Source organism: Tamandua tetradactyla, chromosome 16 (assembly GCF_023851605.1).
Source record: "Tamandua tetradactyla isolate mTamTet1 chromosome 16, mTamTet1.pri, whole genome shotgun sequence".
Lineage (NCBI taxonomy): Eukaryota > Metazoa > Chordata > Mammalia > Pilosa > Myrmecophagidae > Tamandua > Tamandua tetradactyla.
The window spans coordinates 69,579,001-69,601,619 of record NC_135342.1 but is presented as its reverse complement, the minus strand read 5'-3'; the positions used below and the strand labels follow the sequence as shown (position 1 = coordinate 69,601,619).

General features: G+C 42.5%; 1 protein-coding gene across 8 annotated transcripts in view; it reads right to left on the bottom strand.

Annotated features, from left to right (window-relative positions):
- ZNRF1 (zinc and ring finger 1) overlaps nucleotides 1-22,619 on the bottom strand; it is a 112,875-nt gene that overhangs the window by 18,353 nt on the left and 71,903 nt on the right. The window lies entirely within an intron of this gene.

Below are 22,619 nucleotides of genomic sequence, written 5' to 3'. Positions count from 1 at the left end.
AGGTTAAGGTTCAAGAAATAAATAACCTGGGGTCTATTATATAAGCGGGAAATGCCAAGACGACCTGGGTTTTCCAGCCCTAGATCCTGGCAAGTAATCTACCCACCCAGGACTTTAGTTTCCTCATCTAAAAACTGGGGGAGTTTACTTTACACCTGCAAAGCTCAAATGAGACAAGAAACATGAAAGCAGGCTGGGTGGAAGCTAATCAAATGTAGGGTGGTATCATCATCATATCAGCCTGGCAGCACTTAGCAAGGAAGAAGATGACAGCTAAGGGAAGGTCTTGGGTAGACAGAGGGAAGGGATGATGGGTTGGCAGGAACCTGAGGGCACACTGGCCACAGGCTGGGCAACATGTGCTAGGGGGTGCCTAGTGGCCACCATGTTGCTGACCATCCCCATTGGATTCCATCTCTGTTTTTGAACTTCTACTTCTAAAGCACTGTGTACCGCCACAGGCACTTCCCCTAAGCCAATGTGGAAACCACAGCTTCTGTTTAATCTCCACAGCACCTACTCTTGCACTGATAATAAACAACAGTCTTTTTGAGTCATTACTGTGGGCAGGCTGGGCCCTTTACATTATTTTCTCATTTACCGCAATATAAGGCATACCATCAACTCTATTTTACCAAGAGGACATCAAAGTCCAGAAGGATAAGTTAATCCAAGGTAACAGTCAGAAAGAGGCAGGGCTGGCACGGCCCCTCAGGAAGTCTGATCGCTTGAGTCTACACCCCTTAATTCCTACACCAGGGGTGACTAGCACAGAAGGAAGAGTCAGATGGCAAAAAGAATATAAAATGCAACACAAATGCAAGGTATTCCTAAAAATTAATTTCTAACCATCCACATTGTTTCAGCAATTTCTCCTGAAGTACCTATGGCCCTGGTTAATCCTATAAATCGAAATAATTTATAATTTTTTTCTGGAAATTCTGTTAATATTGAAGGAAAGAGTTCTGCTTTCTATTTGACACTGAGCCTATAGCACTGGTTGCAAAATTCTTACAGTTTGCAAATTATTTTTTAACTGGAAAATAAAGAGCAAAGGCTAAGAGGGACAGAAAAAAATAAGAGCGCTAAGTACAAAAAATAATTGCCCCACCTTCTTCCCTGATAGATCATCCCATGATCAAGACATCCAGTCACTACTGAATGCCAAGAGTTGTACGGAATGATAAATACTGTGATCTTTATGAGCTATCTGAAGGTTAATATCTAGGAAATGTTGATATCATTTTGGAAAAAAAGTCCAAACCAAATTAAAATCAGCCTCGCAAACAAAGATAAACCAAAGATACCCCAAGTCATCCAATCCACATGATTTTGTCAAATTCGCAAAAAACATTCATCATTCAACTGTACTCCATAACAGCATTCAAGAGATTCTTTGTTATCCTTCAGAGAAAGCTACTGGCTGAGTCTTCAGGCCATTCCCTAATTGTATCCCAGACCAGATTTCCCCACCACACCCTGGAAGCCAGTGAGCAGACAGCAAGTGCTCCCAAGTTTCCTTTCTCCCATCTAATATCATTTCCAAAGGCAGTGCTCACCATATATTGTGTCTTTAATTTTGCCACTGACAAAGTGGAGGGAATGTTGGTCACTCAGGCTCGCTGGCCAATCATACCCTGATTTGCCTTAAGCCATCATCCCCTCCCACCAGATCCTACAACTCCTTGAACTTTTCTGCCAATCTCTCAAACAAGAAAGGACAGATTGACAACGCACCGCATGACCTGTCTGCAATCACCCAACTCTCCTGCACTGGGTGGGGTCCCACTAAGCAAATGCTGGTACAAGACCCCTCCACCTCCAATCAAGAGTAGCCAAGAGCTCCTACTGGAAACCTAATTTCCTCTTTCTCTTTTCATCAGATTAGCTCAATGTTTATATAGCCAAAGGAGCTGATTAGAGAGTTTGAGCATCCAGAGGCCAGCTGCATCCTGTCTTTCAACAAGCATCTTGCTTAAGTGGGGGAATCCTTTGCCATTCAATCTTCTGTGTGAGAAGCTAGAGCTCCCACCATAAGACAAGGTATATACTCACCCCCTGGTGCAGGGCCTTGACCCTTTTAGCACCAGGCAAGTGAAACTCTCAAGGATAAGGTAAACGCAGGGGAAGTGAATCCACACATGCCCTTAGGCATGCTCACAGTCATGGGCATCAATCACTTCCTGGGTCAGTCTAACTGGGCTCCTCACCCAGGCCATTGATAGAGCAATGAAGGAAGGGTGGGGCAACCAGGCGAGGACACCATGAACTTCAGTTTGACCCAAGTCCCTCATCCCTACTCCACTATATTTACCTCGTAATACAAATGCAAGTATCTGTGATTTGGGGCCCCACATATATCTCATTTTCCAGAACTGCAATCTTCTCCTTTAAGACCTGATTTCTCGGGCGGGACCATGCGCTCGCTGCTTGTTGCTCCAGTTTCCCTCCCCACTCCTCCCTCCTCAGTGCTGATGCGCTATTTTCACGGCTGCCCCAGTTCTCCCTGTCTCTGGGATCACCTACAGGGAGAAGAATCAAGAGAAGCACCAAGGGTGAAGAAAGCCACACCATCCCAGCAGGCCCTCCTGTCCTGGGGAAGAAGGGCTGAGGGAGATGCCTCTCAGCCGAGGAGCTCGGGGAATGCCAGGCTCTGGTTGCTCAGGTCCTGACTCGCAGTCACCATTTTCTCTCTCACATCCTTGTGCTTAATGTCAATAAAATGGGACTTAACCAAATGAAATTTTAAAAACATTTTTTATCGTGAAATATAACACATATACAAAAAGGTGATAAATTTCAAAGTACATTCTAACAAGTAGTTATAGAACAAATTTCAAAATATGGTATGGGTCATAGTTCCACAACTTCTGGTATTTCCTTCAAGCTGCTCTAAGACACTGGAGACTAAAAAGAAATATCAATATAATGATTCAGTCATCATACTCATTTGTTAAATCCTATCTTCTCTGTTGCGACTCCTCCTCCTCCTTTGATCCTTCTCCCAATCTTGAGGGATATTTGGGCAATGGCCATTCTAACTTCTTCATGTTGAAAAGGGGTATTGACATTATGGGGTAGGGGGGTACAGCTGGTTGATTCTCTTGGAGAGACTTGTAACTCTGGATTTCAGGGTTTTATCTGGCCTAAGAACCACTGAGGGTGACTAAATGGATTTTATTAAATGGGATTCATTAAATCTGGAAGGTCGAAGAGTAGCACAGGAGACGTGTCCTGAAGAGCAGAGGCTGTAGGTGTCACCTTCTCCACTCCCTCTGGCCCCCACACGTGCGCATACACACACAGTCTTAAAGAAGTAACTGAAAAACCAGGGTACAATTTGGGTTAGTCTCTCCTTGAAAAAATTCTGGACTGGAGAAAGACCCAGGAGTTCTGGCTTTTGCCTCATTCAACCCCTCTTTTCTGGACTCGACCTGTGCAGTTCTGTTTTGGGGAAAGGGACTCGCCTGTTTTCCCAGGGGCCAAGAAATATCTCACAAGCAGATGTCAGAAGAGAGCCACACTGACACCTAAAGTCCATTTGATGTTTATGTGTATACAACATGCCTGTCCATCTATTAAAATGCCAACCAATACAATTTTAAAAGAGGACAACATCAAATGTTGGTGTGGCTGTGGAGTAACTAGAACTCTCAGGTATTGCTGGCAGGAGTGTAAAATGCTACAGCCACTGTGGACAAAAGTCTGGTAGTTCCTTTATAAAATAAAACAGTGAACCCTAAGTTAGTAAGGACATTTATAAAGATGTGCTTTAAAAAATGCCCCCCCAAACAAAACATATACCTAGTCTATGACCCAGCAATTCCTTAACTAGATATTTACCAAAATAATTGAAACTGTATGCCTACAATTAGCATTTTCAAGAATGTTCATCTCAGCTTTATTCAGAAACTGTAAATAACCAAGCTGCCCCTCAAGTGGATGGATAAACAAATTATAGTATATTCATGGGATACAATGGGACATTATTCAGCAAAACTACTGATACATTAAAAAACATGGATGAATCCTAAAAACATGCTGAGTAACAGATATAAGAGAGCACATATTTTATGATTCCAAATGCATGAAGTTCTAAACAGGCAAAATTATCCTACGGTAGAAAAAATCAGAAAAGTGGTTTTCTTGGGGATGGCAGGGGTTGGGAGTGTAGGAATAGTAGAGAGAACTTTCTGGGGTGATGGAAATGTTCTAGATTATGAGAGCAGTTTAGGTAACACATTGCATGCATTTGCAAAACTCATGAATAGTTCACTTAAGATCTGTCATTTCATTGTATGTAGGTTTTACTTCAATGAGGTAAAAAAAAAACTAAAAAAACCTGTAAATATTGGTCTATAGTTAATGATATACATGCTCAAGTATTTAGGGGAAAGTGTACTGACATCTGCATCAAAATGAAATGCATCTGGGGGTACAAGTACTTCAAGTGTTAGAATTCTTATGCGGGAGAACTGAGTTCAATTCCTGGCCCATGTACTTCCCAAGCAAACAAACAAACAAACGGAAAGCCAAACAAAAATTCAGCAAATGGTGCTGCAATAAGGGGATACTTACATGGAAAAAGAATGAAATGTAACCCCTGCCACAGAGCATAGAAAAAAAAAAATGAAATGCATCAAAAATAAGATTCAGAAGTTAAAATTCTTTCAACATTTTTCTATGTTTGAAAATTTTCATAATAAAACATTGGAGAAAGAATCGAGCAGTGAGATATGTTGTGAAAAGAAAGCAGAGCAAAGTGGTGTGCGTGTGTGTGCTGTTTTAGATTCAATGATTAGGGAAGGCCCATCTGGGTGGGGGGTGACAGGTGAGCAAAGACCTGGGTAAGCCCTGCAAAGACCTCAGGGAAAGGCTCTAAGGCACAAATGGCCTTGCTGTGTTAGAAGAGCAAGGGCAGAGTGACCACGTACAGAGCGCATGGCAGTAGGGAACAGTGAGAAACATTCTCAGAATCCTAGCATATCCTTAAATACCTTTCTTTTATTCCGACAGCTGAATAGATATCTTGCCTGGATATGGGACTCCTGAGCTACATTTTTGTTTTTCTTCAGTGGTCTATAGACGAAATTCCTCCATCTTCTAGCTTCTTACTGTTGCAAATAGGAAACTGGATGCTACTCGGATTCCTTTTCCATGGTAAATAACTTGTTCTCAAAATTTTTTGTCTTCATCCTAAGAGTTTAGAAATTTTACCAGGATATGCCAAGATGTGTCTTTTCTCATCAATCCTAGCTGTAATGTGACGAGTCCTTTCTTCTTCAGGGACATTTTCTTCTATACGTTTAGTTATTTCCCCTAGCAGTAAGCTATTAGTACTGTTCACCAAGGATCTCCAGCCTTCCTCCTACCAGCTACACAGTAGGACTGCATTTGCCTGCCCCTTGGAAGTTGAGTGGCTTTGTGATTTGCTTTGGCCAATGACATGTGAGTGGGATTAATGTCTGTCCCTTCCAGTGGAGCCAGTGCACGATTCACCCCATCATCCTACCCTGCTGCAGCGATAGGGAAGCATGTGTTGAAATGAAGCCCCTATCAGCTTGGGGCTCTGGGTAACAACAATAAGCAAAGATACTGCCCCCCCCCCCCCAATCTTACCTGTACTTGACACTATAGCATGAGGAAAATATAAACTTGAGTGAAGCTGCTGAGCTTTTGGGACTGTTTGCTATTACATCATAACCTAGTTCTAGCCTGTCCTGACTGATACCCCTTCCTCTACTTTTTTCTCCTTCTAGAACTCAATACTTTTATGTCAAATGGTTTGGTTCTATTCTTCTAGGTCTCTTATCTCCTCCTCCATAAGTTCTATCTCTTAGCATTTTCTCTGGAGCTTGGCCTTTCTAACCCTCTCTGGGCTGTCTGCCCACCTGGCTCCTGCTTGGCTCAGAAGAGGTAAATGGTTGGCACTGGGAGTCAGAGAAAGGGGAAAAGGGACAGAATGCATTCAAAGCCATTACTTCCCAGAATCCTCTCTGATTGTATATTCATATTTTGCTCTCTAAATATACATTCTTCTTTGTATCAATAATACTCTACATAGCTGTCATTTACAATGTGTCTTCCATACTGAAAACATAATATATTGTGCTTAGCTATCTTCTTTTGTTGGGTATTTGGATTCTGAATTTTTACCTATTATGAAGATTCAGTAATGCGTACCATTCTCCACTTTAAGCACATATTCGACTCCCCAAATATTTTTGTTTCTGGATTCCAGGCTGATTGGTATGGAAGAAAGAAAATTAGATTAGGAGTCAGAAGAAACAGGTTCTCTCAATGACTAGCCAGGTGGCCTTGAACAAGCTACTCAGTAATATTGGCAGAGGGCCCAGCCTCCTGTTCAGGCTGTTCAAAGCCAGCCAAGGATGGATGTGGCAGTGTCCTGGGCATGGAAAGCCATGTGAAACATGGTGGGGGCCATTTGACCAGGCTTCATCCAGTACAGCTCCAATACACCAAGATTTGTTGGTAAATCTGCCCATATGAGGGAATTCACAAAGACTCTCCTCTATACCAAGAAGTGAAAAATGAATTGAACCTACATAATGTATTTTGTGGACTCTAAGATGCCATCAATTTTAAGAGGTACACCATTACGGACATCTAAGAGAACAAAAAAACTACCAATTATAATTTTAAGATGTGAACTGAACATATGACACATCCTGCTAAATTGTGTAAAATATGTCTTAGAATCAATGAACATGTGCAAAACGCATGCATGAATATTTGAAGAATACATAGGCTGAAACCCAATTACATACGCAATAAATTTATTCTTGTTCACTCACTGCAAACTGAAACAAGCTCAGTGAAGAGATCTACAGAACAAAGGGAAGAACTGCAGGGTGTCCGGGGTGTGCACATGGGTATGTGTGTGATGGCATAAAACTGACCCTGGTTTTTGTCTTAACCATGAAATAATCTCTATCACCTTGTACTGTGCCTGGCAATGAGGAGATACTCAATAAAGACTTGAAAAAATGAATGAAGGATACATGCCATATGCCAGGCACTTTGTAGATATTACCAGAATAGCATGATAGAAGGTCTCTGGATTTCCCCCATTTTATTGAGGAACTGAGTACAGATAATTGAAGCAAATTTGTCATGATTTCACAAACAGTAAGAGAAGCCACATACAGTTGTGTGGGTTGTGCACTGCACATCTCTGAAAGCAAAAGGGAAATTAGAGCGTGTATATTGTGCCTTCTAATTCTGCACACTGCACAACCTCCATGACAGGAAGTGACAGCTCTGTTCATATGAAGTTTCTTCTTCCTCAATAAAGCACCTTTGGGATAACTTATATGCTCATTCTTTAACTCATGTTGAATGGAAAAATTGCATCAAATGTGCATAGGAAATAGGTGCAAATAAAATAAAAGTCAGTGTCAAAAAAACAAACTGACCCTGTTGCTACGGCATGTTCAGGCTGCAATCCCGGCAGGTGGTTCCTCAACAACAGCATTCCAGCCAAGTGAAAAACTGGAAGAACATTTGCCAGAAGCAGGTGCTACAGTTTTGAGTTAGTACTGTTCCTTTTGACTACCCATTTCTTCTGAACAGATGCCGTGGAAGAGCTGTGTAGGAGGGACGTGATGGGGGTGGGGGAAGGGACATGATAGTCTTATGGCTGAAGCTGAGAAAGTGCAAATAATAATAAGTGACCACCTCAGTATATGAATCAAGTTTCCAAGTATTGGCCAGGAAAGATTTAAGTCGATTCATAATCCCTTGGTTGCTGGTTAGCATGCTTGGGCAAGTTTAGGAGCAGCCAGTCATGACTCAAAAAAATGTCCATGTGAAGTCTCCAGAGGAACTCTGGAGAAAGAAGACAGTTGTATACAAAGGACTGAGCCAGAAATTCTTCTGGTTCTTAGACGTCAGGGACTCCCTACAAGCTAGGCAATGGGATAGACAGATCTGGGCAGGAAATGCTTAGTTATTTTGCTGGCTGGCATGCTTTCCTCTTACATGGCTCTCTCACCTTCATTCCAATCTCCAACGCATCAAACACTTATGTCTCTTGTTCCCTACCCACAGCTGCTGCTTTTCAGGGTTTGGACAATGTCAGAGAACACTCTCAAGAATGGACAGAAACCCTCAGCCTTTTCTTCTCCAGCTCAACAGCAAAGAGTGGGGCCAAACACCATTACCCTAAAAGAACAAAGGGAACAAGAAAAACTGGTAAAGCAGAAGAATTTGTGGACTGTCTCGGTATAAACCACAGGAAGAAGCTTTGCTCCCTCCAGTTCCAGGGGACTGACTCCAGAGATGCTGTCTGAGCAGAGCACCAGCCAGGCAGGCCCAGCCTCACTCAGAACAGGCACCCTCCGCTGACTGTCCTGGGGAAACAGGACTGTGCTTGGAACCCTGCTGCAGACCGGTTTCTTCTCTGGATGAGGACTTTATTGCTGCACTGAAGAATCACAACCTTCAATTAACTTGTCTTTTTTATAGAGTGAGTGTATGTGTGTCTGTTTGGAGGCAGAGCTAGAGGAGAAAAGGAGGGTTAGGAAAGGGAAAAGGAAAAAGGAGGAAAGTTTCACACAGAATATTTACAGGACCATTATTTATTTCTGGGCTCCTAAAGGTGTTGTCCACTCCACTGTCCATATGGTTCAAAGGATTTTTCATTGACAAGAAAGAAAATGCTTGAACCCACTACTAGATCATGTTTTGTATAGTATTTGACTCAGGCAAATGACACTCAAGTCTAAGTGACTGCTCACACTGAATAAAACCACTTGTCCCGAATGGCATAACCTACATCAGTTGATGCTGACAGCCCTGGCCTTCCTGTTACTGGAGGTCTCCTAAAAGGCGCCTCCACAGCTCACAGGGTCGAACCAGGATGCTGAGCAGGTGCTTCTGTACTCATTTTACAAAAACTACCACTCTGGCTCGGACCGTGGTGCTCAGCAAACACTGCAGGCTGAGCTAGGCTATTAGGCAGAGTAAATGTTGGCTGGCTGGCTGACTTCCTGCCTGGCCTAGCAGGGTACCCTCTGTGCAGCTGCCCCTCCAAGACAGAAGCAGATGGATGCAGGAACTCAGAGGACATGATCCTTTAGAGAAGAGGCCATGGTAGAAGGCCCCAACTGTGCTTTGAAGTGCAATCTAAAAAGTAAGAAGCCAAAAGAGTCTAATGGAATTGTTTTTAAAGCTCACCAGCGGTACATAGATTCCATCCTGTCAAAGGGAACTACAAGGGTAAATCAGCCATGACTGAGTATCACAGAGAAAGAGACAGAAAGACCCTACAGTGCTATAAGGTATTAACCAATTAAAAAGAAATTTCTCAGAGAGTTTCTCCAGAAGTAAAGCATGAGCAAGTAGGATCGTCAATTCTGAATGCCCTAAAATAGTGAATGACTATTTGCACACTTTGTCAAGGTATGTAAAGTGTGCTAATACATTGCTGTCCTCTACCTGGTTCAGATCACTTTGAGTTTGGTAGATAAGAAGGGGAGGGGAAAAAGGGTAGGAGCAAGGAAAGGAGTAGAGGACATGCCAACATGGAAACAGAAAACACGGCAACACTTCACAGATTTCTATTTATTATAATAGAACCAAAATTAAGAAAATCAAGGATTTTCTAATGATAACAAGTAGTCTGTCTGGCTGGAAAGCAAGAGATTTGTGACAACATATGTTTAAAATCAAGCACAGGCAAGTGGACAAAATAGTAAGCCAGTAAGCATGTCTATACTGGACCTTACAAACAAACAATTTATGGACAAGACCAAACAAACTGGGAATTCCTTCTTGGCCTTTATTTCTTACGCTGAAGACTATTTTTACATTGATTTTAAAAATTCCTCACTTAAAATATCAGCACATTTACTTCCCAGAAAGTCTGGCATCAGAAAACTAAATACTAAATACCACTTCTTGAAATCTGTGGAAGATAAGAGAATCAAAAAACCAGCAGTTAAATATGAGAGAAAATGTGGATTGAGACTCAGAACTCTAGCACTCAAGCACTGGCTCTTCCACATGCTACTTATATGGCCAAAGGCAAGCTATCAAACCTTCCCGAGCGTCAATTTTCTCATCTGTAAAATAGGAATAATTTTGCCAACCTAGCCATTAAATGAGAAAAAACAGTAAACGGCTATACAAAATGTTATAGGAGACACAGTTATTTTACTAAAGGATACAATTTTAAAAGGGGGAGATAGTTAGGATTCCCTTCCTCTACTAAGAATTAAGAAACATGGTGTCCTCTCTTGGTGCACATTTCAAAATGGTACTGCTGTTTGCCACATTCAAGTAGAATGAGCAATTAAGTCAATTTAGTCAATCAGCCATTCTGTGTCTATCCATCTGTCTGCCTGTCCATCCATCCATCCATCCATCCATCCATCCATCCATCCATCCATATACTAGTTTCTAAGTGGTAAGAAAATACAGTAAAACATTAAATAAATATAATTCCTACGTTCAAGGAACCAATGATCTATAGCGAAGAGAAGAGAAGAAAAAACCACAGTATTCTCATTCTTTTTGTCACTCTCATAGGCTGAAGTGGCTGACTGTCTAGTGAATGTAATATACAGCTTCTCACTCTGGACTTTCTTGAAAAGACTTTGGAGGAACCATCAACCTCCTGAAATAATATGTTGAGTTCTGTGATAGGTGTATTTTTTGGGGAATTGATCCATAGTATTAGGCTGTCAAAAGGGGTTCAGCTTACACCTTGAAAGTCCAGAATCATATGTACAACAAGAGAAAGATTATAGATAGATGGTTAAAAATGTGTTACAGATATTTCAGGGAGATTCCAAGGGAAGAAAAAAACTGAACAAGGCCCTCCAGGGCCTCTAAGTCATGATCAGGGTCATTTAATATTTGCTAAAGCATATTGGACCATTTAAAACAAGTTCCATTAAACAAACTTTCCTTCTCTACTGATTCAGCACTATTCCTCACCTTACAAAACACTCTCTCTATCCCATCTACACCTCCAGCAACTGTTCCATTTATACACTCCCTTGTACTGTGAAGTGCCTCCAAAAAGTTGTCTGCAATGGCTTGTCTTCACCTCCTTTTCTTCCATTCCGTCTTGAACCTGCTCCAATCCCCCAAACTACCCTTACTAAGGTCGGCAATGAGCTCCACATGGCAGTATCCTAGAGTCAATTCTCAATCAATTAGTATCTGAGTACCTCCTCCAAATGTTCTCCCTGTCAGTGTGTGTGTGTGTGTGTGTGTGTGTGTGTGTGTGTGTGTGTGTGTGTGTGTGTGTGTGTGTGTGTGTGTGTGTGTGTGTGTGTGTGTGTGTGTGTGTGTGTGTGTGTGTGTGTGTGTGTGTGTGTGTGTGTGTGTACATGCTTTGGGGTCCCCTGGAATAGCCCTCTCTCTAACATTTTTGTCTCCCTGTCACCCTCTAGACAACCCATCTAAAACGGCCACCACCCTCAACCTGCACCCCCTCTGCCCCCACTGTATTTTCTTAGCTCACCACAGCTGCACCTGCTATCCTGTCACCCACATTGCAATATAGGCCCCTTGAAGACAGAGTCTGTTTCTTTTACTGCTATATCCCTAGAGCCTGGCATAGAAGGGGCTTCTGAAAATATCTGCTGAAAGGTTATCACACCTCATGGAATTGTGTACAATGGGCCCAGCTGTACAACCAGAATGAGGACATATTAAGCCTATTTCAGACTGTTGCTTTAGTCCCTTCCTGCTTAGTGATAAGGCTGCCCTTATCACTCAGGGCTCCAGCAACTACCAACCCACACAAGGGGTAAATATGATGGTGAAGCCTCCAAACTGTGCCTGAGACAGAATGTCAGTTAAAAACCCACTGCGGTCATGCTGCTTCCTGCCTTACACGAGTTCCAATAAGGGGTGCAGATAACACAAGTGCAGGTGCACACACTGTGAACACCACGGCCACCAGCTCTGTGGTGTGCAGTGAGCAGGAGGGGAGGTACCGGAGGCAGAAAAAAAGGTCAGCGTTTGCTTCCTACCCCATGCTAAACCCAGTCACTCATTCCTGCTACCAACATGATCAGGCAGGAGCTCTTCACTGACTTCTCCCCACCCACCCCCACCAGGAAGGGCCGGGAGACAGGGAAGAGCAGAGAGCAATGCTGGGTGACCTGGGCTTCCTACCCAGGCAGAGGCTGGCAAGGGACCCAACAGACGTTTCCTAAATAGGGGGAAGCTCTGAATGTCTCAGCAGTCTAACAGATACATTACCTTGAAGCAATTTTTTTATTATGGAAATTTTTCAGATATACAAAAAATAGAGAGTGATATAACGAGCTCCCAAGGTGCTCATCATTCAGCTTCCACAATTATCAACTCAGGGCCAATCTTGTCTCATTTATACCTGGGGTGTTCATGTCTTGGTTTGCCGGGACAATCTCAGTTTAAGCCTGTTGTCTGCCCAGGTGTAATTAATAGCTTCCCCTTTCAGACTCAAACCTGCCTAGGAATGGACAATAAATTACATTGTCACCTGATCTCTTCTTGCACATATTCCCTTCTGCCTTGGTTTATTTTGAAGCAAATTGCAGATATGCTATAAGTCCACCTATAAATATTTCAGGATGTGCTATCAATGATTTTTTCTAACTTTTTAATTGTACAATATAACATATACACAAAGCAAAGAAAGAAAAAGCAGTAGTTTTCAAAGCACTCTTCAACAAGTAGTTACAGGACAGATCCCAGAGTTTGTCATAGGCTACCATACATCTCAGGTTTTTTTCCTTCTAGCTGCTCCAGGACATAGGAGGCTAGAAGGAATAAATATTTTTTTATCATCACAATCAACTTTGTGTGTGTGTGTGTGAAAAATAACATATATGCAGAAAAGTAATACATTTCAAAGCACAATACAACAATTAGTTGTTGAACAGATTTCAGAGTTCGGTATGGGTTACAATTCCACAATTTTAGGTTTTTACTTCTAGATACTAGAGACTAAAAGAAATCTCACTTTAATGATTCAGCAATCATATACATTCGTCAAACTCTACCTTCTCTGTATAACTCCACCATCACCTTTGATCTTTCTATCCCACTCTTTAGCAGTATTTGGGCTATAGCCATTCTAACTTTCATGTTGGAAGGGGCTGTCACTAATACAGTGTAGGGAGATGGAACTAGCCGGTGCTCTGGAGAGGCAGGGCCCTCTAGGTTTCAGGACTTATCTGGTCCAGGGACTCACTGGGGGTTGTAGGTTTCTGGGAAGTTACTCTAATGAACTTAGGATAACTTACCAAAGGAACCTTTGTAGAATCTTATATATTGCCCTAGGGGTTCTTTAGGATTGGCCGGAATGGTTCTGGTGGGGTTTGGCAGGTTATGACAGGTGGCAGTATCTAACTGAAGCTTGCATAAGAGTGACCTCCAGAGTAGCCTCTCGACTCTATTTACTATCAGTGATTTTAATACACCCTTTAGACATTAGTTCACAGAGCTCAGTACTCTCTCCTCTTAGCACTCTTGCTGTGGCTTTCATGTCTCACAGTGAGGGTGGCATTGCAATGGCCACCGGACAGCCTGTGTGCAGTGCCAGCACGTGGGCCAGATGCCTCCACCATGACCCCTCCTGACCCTACCGTGACCACCACATCACACTGCCTCCACGAACAAGGTCTGGAAATAGTCATGTACAACAGGGCAGCAGAAGAGACCTCAGACAAATTAAGGGGCTCACAGAAGGCGCAGCGTGAGTTTGAACGCTTCAAAGTGAAGGAACTCAAACCTCAAACCCACCCCCAAGAGAATAAAACCCCAACATCTATCTCTGCTCTCCAGATGGTAGCCCTGCCAGATTCCAGAGCCAAGCTAATAGTGAGGGCATTCTCAGCAACCTACCTTTCCCCAATTTTACAGATAATTGGACAGAATTTCCTCTTTTGAACTCAAAGATGAAAAGATCCTAGGAAGTTCACTGGTCTGTGATCCAGCAGTCCCACTTCTAGATACATTTCCCAGAAAAATCTCACAAATGGCAGGGAGAAGACAGAATGAGGATGTTCACCACAGTATCACGTGTAGTGGCAGCGAGCAGGAGGCAGCCCTGATGATCCCGAGGGGAACAGGTGAACACCACGGAGACAGCATGCAACCGGCATAAGCAATGGCCTAAACGTGCACATGAGTAGATCTGAAGACAGGGCCGAGGGGCAAAAAGGAACAACAGGATTTATAGCACAGAAACACTTAAGTTAAAAACAGGCACCCAAAGCAACAATTCAAAATACACCAATAAGAGAATACACACCAAACACTTCCACATGATCTCCTCTGGAGGGGATAGAGATGGGGAACTGGAGGAAAAGGGGATAAATAATGAGTTCAATCAAGAAAGCAGCCCTGCCCAGACTAATGAGGAATGGCATTGCCTCAGCCCTCTGCACCAGAGAGAGGTCCAAAAGAAAAGAGAGAAAGAGAGAGGGGGGAGGGGGGACGGAGAGAGCACGAGCTCAAGAGCGAGCTCACTATTAATAAAAATCAGCAAACAAGCAATGATTGTGGAAAGGAGTCTGGCCTCAATTTGTTACTGCTTTTCACCCAATTAGATAGATATTTGGATGGCAGATGGTCCAGGATGTGTGAGGAAAAGGGCAGGGGGAGTGAAAAAGGAAGCTTCACTCTTCCCATAAAGACACAGAAAAGGAGATCTTCCTATTGTTCACACAAGGGAAGGATAAGGTGGATGATCCAGCGTGGGATTCACTGTTAGAGCTACGCAGTCCCTGCATCTCAAAGGAGAAGGTGGAGGGTCTCAGAACGGGGCTTGGGACTGCTGGGTAGGGGAGCACCTGCTTCTGGTTGGGTGACCCATGCTAGTTTGGGTGAGCCATGTCACGGCTCCATTCACATTTCTTACCTGCAAAAGAAGGGGAAACCTAAAATCGCTTCCTGCTCTGACACTCAATGCTTGTACAGGGTGTATGGTGTGTGTGTATGTGTCTTTGTTGTCCAGCATAGCTAATTCTATGTATTAAACTGTGTTAATGATCAATTTTGTGCATACATCAGTGAGTAGACACTGAAGGCTAAATTTATTTTCTCCATTTTACTGAAGGATACAATGTGTCAGCCATGGGGCTAAGCACTGAATAGCATTTAAAACAGAAAGCGCTCCTTCATGGAGCTTAAAGTCTGATGGCCGATTAAATTAAATAGATAATTCTATTATATCATAATAAGTATCATACCTAGGGACAGGACAAGGTGTCAAATGGAACTCATCTAGATTTGGGGCCCAGGAAACTGGGCCAGTGATGGTGTCAGAAAAGGGCTGCTATAAGATGGGGAGGCTAAGCTGAGACCTACAGGACAAGCTAAAGTCAGCCAGGCAGTTAGGGGGATGGGGGGAACAAGATAAAGGAGAAGAGAGTTCCAAGTGGAGAGGGGACAGCTTGTGCAAGGGTCTTGGTGTAACAGATTGTTCTTTCAAAGAACTGAAAGAGTGTCAATGTGGCTGGGTTAAAAAGGGTGACATCTCTCAACAGTCAAAGGGTGCAACAGACCATTTGGAAAATTATTTTCCAAAAATGGTCCTCCTGGTCCCATGTGCATTCCTAGGACCTTGCCATCCTCAACAAGTACTGGAGGCTCTTTTTCTTCCCCTTGAGTCTTGGTAGACTTGTGATTGGTCTGACCAACAGAGAATATAAGAATGCTATGCCTCTTGAGGCCAAGTCGGACCCAGGTTACAGCTGCTGCCAGGCTCTCTCAGGACACTCACCCTGAGACCCAGCCACCCTGCTGTGAGGAAGCCCAGGCCACAGGGAGAGACCACAAAGAGTCCTGGCTGACAGCCCCAGGTGAGGTCTCGGGGATAGCCAGCATGAACAGCCAGGCACAGGAGGGAACCAGCCTTCAAATGACATCAGCCCCCAGCCTTGGAGTTTTTCAGCCGAGTCCCCAGATCATGGATCTCTAATCATGGATCAGTGAAAAGCCATCCGTGCTATACCCTGGGTAAATTCCTGACCCACAGAATTCATGTGCACACAAATAGTTGCTTTAGACCTCTAAGTTTTGAGGTAATTTGTTATATGGCCATAGGACAAGAGCAAGTGAATAAAGTATAGTATATTTACAAAATGGGAAACTATTACAGCAAGACGAATAAAAGATCTCAACTACATATAATACTACGGATGACTCTCACAAACAGAAAGCAGCAGACACAAGAGTACAAACTGAATAATTCCATTTACATAAAGTACAAAACAGGCAAGACATAAATATGCTGTTACACATCAGGAAAGCAGCGACCCTTGGGGAGGGGCAGTGACTGGAGAGAGGCACCAGATGGGTGTCCTCGGACGCTGGTTACACAGAGGTAACCATATGCACATGACATAGTATAAGCACTTTTCTCTGAATGTATATTAAACTGCAATATAACAGCTCTTTCTTTTCTTTTTTTTAAAGTTGAGAAGTAGAATGGCAAGAACATGGAGGCTGAAGAGCTAAGTAAGGGTCAGATCTCATAGGGTCTTGGAAGGCGTCTTAGGGATTTGAGTGGTAGGGTGAGCATGATTCAAGAAGTACTGCAAAACTATGAACAATTTCCAGATGGACTTACATTTCAGAGATACCAGTCTGGCCACAGTGCAGAAAATGAATTGGAAAGGGGTGGTCTGAATGTCGGCAGAGCAATGAGGGGATCGCTTAAGTCTTTCAGGCCACAGGCGGTGTGAATGGCGAGAAGCAGGTTGAAGCCAGGCTCCCTGTGTCGCCCGAGTTTCAACCCAGGCCAGGGCTCGCTAGGACTTGTTATTAGCTTGGGAGTCAGAGGAATGGTTGCCGGACGAGTCAACAATGACACTCGAGTTTCTGGCTTGGGCAACAGGGTAAATGATGGTTTTCGTGCAAATATAGATTCTAGAAGGATGGGTAGTTGGAAAGGGGACAGAGATGAAGATGATCAGTTTTGGACTTATGAGATTTGAGGAATTTGAGATACACAAATGGAGAAATCTTGTGTGAAGTAAGGGGCTGAGGCCAAGAGGGCAAATCTGGACTGCAGATGTGGATTAGGCTAGAGACAATGATGAAAACACTCAGCCAGGAGAATGCAGAGGAACCCAAATCTGAGCCCAGAGGGAAAGCAACAATGAAGGGACTCCATTTAAACATGTGTGGAGGACACACAGGAAGTGAAAGAATAATGGTATTGACTTGGCTAAACACAACGCAGACCTTTAAAACTAAGAGCCAGTTAACACTGTTCACCCCTCTGGCAGAAGAGCAGCCAAAAGTACTGCTGCAGCCCCCTTAGTTCTCCTCAGGCATCGGCCTGATTCTATCTGTTCCCTGAATGAAGCAGGAGGAGACCCAGAGTAACTCGGTGAGGCAGCTTTGGGGCCTTTTCACAGACAAGGTCAAAGACTCATAGATTTTGGGTGAGAAGGGAGAATGTTCTCCAGCCTCGGACACCCGTCGGGATTTTAAGCTTGGATTAGGGCTATCACCCTCTGTGCCCTGGACGGGGAGGGTACACGGCTGTCGCAGTGCCCAGAGCGCTCGCAGGGCAGAGCCCAGTCCCACCCCGCCCTGCTCACTGCCTTCATACACACCCGGGGCTGTCTCTGTCCAAACGCTACCCTACAAAAATGGGTCACCGGTCTGTCAGTTTTTGGGCTGACAAGTATTTGAATCAGGCTTTCCCAGGTAAAACCAATCAAGTGGGCAATCTGGGCAAAAGGACTGTGGGCATGGATTAGAACCCACCTTGGCTGCCCAAGAAAGGAGTCTTCACACAGGTACAGCTGTCCTACCGCCTGCTCTCCACACAGCCCGGGACTAGCCTGGAGGCAGGGGCACCTCCTGGGCACCTCTGGGGACAGCTCAGCACTGAGGGCTTTTTCCAGCCACTCAAGCATATTGCAAAATGTTCACCAATTCTAACTGTGGTTCTCCTCCAGCTAAGGGCTTTCAGGTTTTTTCTGTTTCACAGGCTCTCAACTCTAAACTCTGAGGCCTAAAGTTTTATTTGACACTACTCCTCCCGCTCACCCCCCAGCCACCAAAAAATATAGAAAAAAATTTATTTTTAAATATGTTTCCTGACCAAAATATTTATATATTGAGACTTCTTTTTACACATAAATGAGGTCACCTCGTCTATACTATGTTGAAATCTACTTTTTCATTTTAAAATATATTTTTCTGCCCTGGAAATAATATTCTATTATTCAGAAATAACTTATTTGGCTAATTTCCTAAAGATAGACATTTAGACTGTCACCAGTTTTTTAATATTAGAAATAACACTACAATGAGCATCTTAATACATTTTTTTTTTATGCACTTGTCCAGTTACCACCTTTGGGTAAACTCCATGAAGTAAAACTGATTAGTTAAGACTACATACTTTTTGTTTGCTGCTGCTGCTATCACTATTACAAAAATAATTCATGATATTGGCCCTCCACCCCCAAATTCAAACATTACAGAAGGGTATAAGGGAAAAAGTAAAAGTCTCTCTCCCCACCTCATTCCAATTCAACTCCCCAGAGGTAATTATTGATAATATCTTTTATGTCCTTCTGTAAAGGACATATACATCTGACAGTCTCTTCCGTGGCTAGAGGCCTTTTCCTGGATTCTGTGTTTTCTTCTTTCTTGGTTTACTCTCTTCCCTCATAACAGGGGAAGACGTCCTCCAGGAGCTTTCTGAAAAAGAGTAAAGTCTCTGAAACCTTGCATATCTGAAATCCTCACATGTTTGGAGAGTGGGGGGTGGCTGGTTGAGTGGTTTTCTTGCAAGGTGATCGGATGGCAGGCTGACCTTCCCCACCTCTGTCATAATATCACAGGCCACAGTCCATTCTTCTCTGGTTTACAGGTGTCCTCAAAAATGTGGACTGTCATTTTGAGTATGTGATTTTTTACTTTTTTATCTTCTAACTGGATCATTCCCATCAGCAACCATGTTGATATTTCTCCCATTTTGGAAAAATGCCTTCTCTTGACTCCACTTCCTCTGATAGCTATCTCCTTATTTCTTTGTGTCTCTTTTCCTCAAACTCCTCCAAGATGTTTTCTATACTTCCTCCCTGCCTAATTCCTTTCTATCTCTTTCTCCCTAAATCCACTCCAGTCAGACTTCTGTCCCTACTGGAACAGCAACTTTCCATGTTGCTATAACTAGCAGTCAAATCTCAATCTTCACCTTACTTGAGCTCTCAGCAGGATATGCCTGAATATCCTTCCCTCCTCTTTGACACACTTACTTCGCTTGGCTTCAATGCTGCACTCTCTCGGTTTTCCTCTTACCACTGGTTGCTCCTTCTGTCCTTGACCTCTACTCTCTTTCTACATTCTTTACATTGTGAACCTCAAGGCTTTAATTACCATCTGTATTTTTGCCTTATTTGTGCCCTAAGAAGTCTTTCCCTGCTCCTGTGACACCAGTATGTTCTATACTTTCTTCTACCTGTTTGTAATCTCTTATCTGGAATTCTTAGGTCCAGAAGAGTTTTGGAATTCAGATTTTTTCCAGATTTAAGAAACGTGAAGTTATATAATATCCCTATCAACATCCAGGACAGCATCACATAATTATACTCATAAATTGTTCTGAAGTGAACCACCAAAGACAAGGATCATCGATGGATGTCACTTAACTGAATGATCAAACTTAACAGTGGTGGAACTACCCGACATTCACGATGCATGACACATGATACAACATGAGCACAGAGTGACAATGCCTAAAGAGTCTTCCTGCCAGAATGTTTAAACTACAATCATCAACCCTTTAGATCAAAAGTTTCCATTTATAAAGAAAGGCAAGGTAGAGAGGAACAAGTTCAATGATACCATGAGGAAACAATCAGATAAATCCAGAACGAGCGACATTCTGTAAGTTAATTCGTTCTCATCTTACAAGAAGGCAATGTCTGCCTGTCTGTTTTTCTTCCTGACAGACACATGCACAGTAAAGGAAGACTGTTGTGGATGGAGAGAAATGGAAGTAATAACCACCAAAATGCAATGTATGACTCTTGATTAGATCTTAATTTTTAAAAGGTCATTTAAAAAAGATACTTTTGGTCTAAGGCCAAAACATTCTTCAAACCAGAATCTATGATCTGAGCAGAAAGCAAACTGGGTTGGGGCTAAAAAGAGGATCTAACAGGTACTGCAATATGCTGTATCACGGGGAAGGCCCTCTATCATGGGAGAGGTATAGGAGGTGGGAGGAGCTGGGGCCTGGGAGTGGGGCTCTGGCAGGTCTCACTATACCAGGGACTCTGCTATCAGATGGTTTGAGGGGGTTGGAAGAGACATTCCATATCAGGAGGGAGTGATTATTCTCAGTTACTGCTGTTTAAGTATGGGAATTGCCTATATATTTTTCCTTTCCTCTCCAAAAATGATTTTCTCTGGAATAAATGCAGTTAGCAAAGTGGAAAGTAAAATTAATGTTTGTGAATCAATTTAGAATCAATGATTCCCTGCCCTGTGTTTTTACAGGGTTTTGTTTCTCCCGGTATTGCAGTACTTATCCCCATCTTTTTTTTTTTTATTAGAGCAGTTGTAGATTTTCAGAAAAACCATGAAGATAGCATAGAGTTCCCATATACCAACCCCTGCCACCAGAATTCCCTATCATTAACATTTTGCATTAGTGTGGTGCCTTAGATATAACTGATGAAACAATTTATTATAATTATACTAATAAGCACAGTCCATAGTTTATTAGGGTTCTGTGTTGTAAAGTCCTATAGCTTTTAGTTTATTAGGGTTCTGTGTTGTAAAGTCCTATAGCTTTTATTATTTTTTTGTATGTGTGTTTTATCCTGGTAACATATATACCTCCTAAAATTTCCCATTTTATACACTTTTAATTACACATTTCAGTGGTGTAAATTGCATTCACAATGCTATCATAAGCTGTCTTGCATATTTTTTGTGTATGTTTTCATCTCCCACACTAGACTGTTCCTGAGGGCAAATAACATGTCTCATTTATTTCTGTATTCTCCACAGCGACTCATAATAGCAGGTGTTCAATAAATATTTATTGAATGGTAGAAAAACATTTTGGGGATAACTGGGGCAAGCTGAATATTGACTAGATATTAGTTATTGTGAAATACTGTTAAACATAAAGCGTCACAATATCTGCAATTTATTTCAAATGGCTCACCAATAAAGGAAAGAAAAATACACACACACACACAATAAATATATAAAGCAGAAATAGCCAAATGTCAATAAGTGTTAAATTCAGGTGGTAGATATCGGGGGGGGGGGGGCTATTGTACTGTTATTTTAATTTTTTTGAATATTTGGAAGATTTTATAATGGCAGCTTGAAAAAACTATAGTGAAATGTATGATATTCACATTAAGTAGGATAAATAAACAAGTATAAATAGCCTCAAACAGCTCAAGTTCTGCTGCCACATGGGCTATGAAAAAGCTTTTGGTTGTCAGAGCTTTCTGGATTTCAGATTTGTGGCTAAAGGTGGTAGACCTGTATTAATTCCGTGTTAACATTCTCATTTAGGCCTTTAATCCTTCTAGAGCCCAACAATGCAGGTGATACTAAGTGGGGATCTGGTTTATTTATTTATATCTAGCAAGTGTATTCTACCAACACTATCTACTAAGCAAGCCATTCTTTCCCCCATTCATTTGTATGCCCCTTTACAGCACTTAAGTTCCCACGTACACATGCATTGTTCTCTGAGCTCTTTATTCTTTTCCACTTGTCTATTACCTGTTCTTGTTCAGACACCAGACTGCTTTTAGTACTATGGCTTGGTAACCGCAATATTTGGTGCAAAAATCCCCCTTATTTCCCCCTTTTACTAAAGGTTGACTTAGTTACTCCAAATAAAAGTTCCTAAAAAAATCCAATTAGAATTCTGAATGGGATTGCACTTGTGGAGGATCGTATTTTCCAAAGAAAGCTGCATCAATATATATCTCACTCCACACGCTCTTTGTGATGCTAATATCCCTCTATGAAGAGATGGGGTCTCTGCTTCCCTTCTCTTTACCTTTGCACCTGCCTCAACCAATAGAATAAAGATGAGGTGATGCTGTGTGACTTCCAAGACTAGTTCATAAAAGGTGATAGGGCTTCCACCTGGTTCTCTCTTGAGGTATAGACCTTGAGAGCTCTGAGCCCACAAGTAGGAAGTCTAGCTTACCTGATGGAACTGGAAAGATCATATGGAAAGCTTACACAGAAATAGGGATGAACAAGGAGACTCAACTCTCCCAGCACCCAACTACCTGAGTCTTCCCGGACCAGGTACCAGGCACGTGAGTGCCATCTTTGAGAATGTCCCAGCCACTGCCAACACCTGACTGCAAACTCATGGGAGGCCCACAGATGCCCAGCAGAGTCACTCCCAAGTTACTGGCTCACAAAAACCATGAGAGATAAAGATTATTGTTGTTTTAAGCTACAAAGTTTTGGGGGTAATAGGTTACTCCATTGTTAGTGGAATACTAATGTGTTATTAATCAATGTGGGAGGAGGTTATTATCTTTATAATATTAGCTGTAATGCAAGAATATAGAAGATTCTTTAGATTTATTTGGGTCATCTTCTATGTTCCTTTTTAGAGTTTTTAAGCT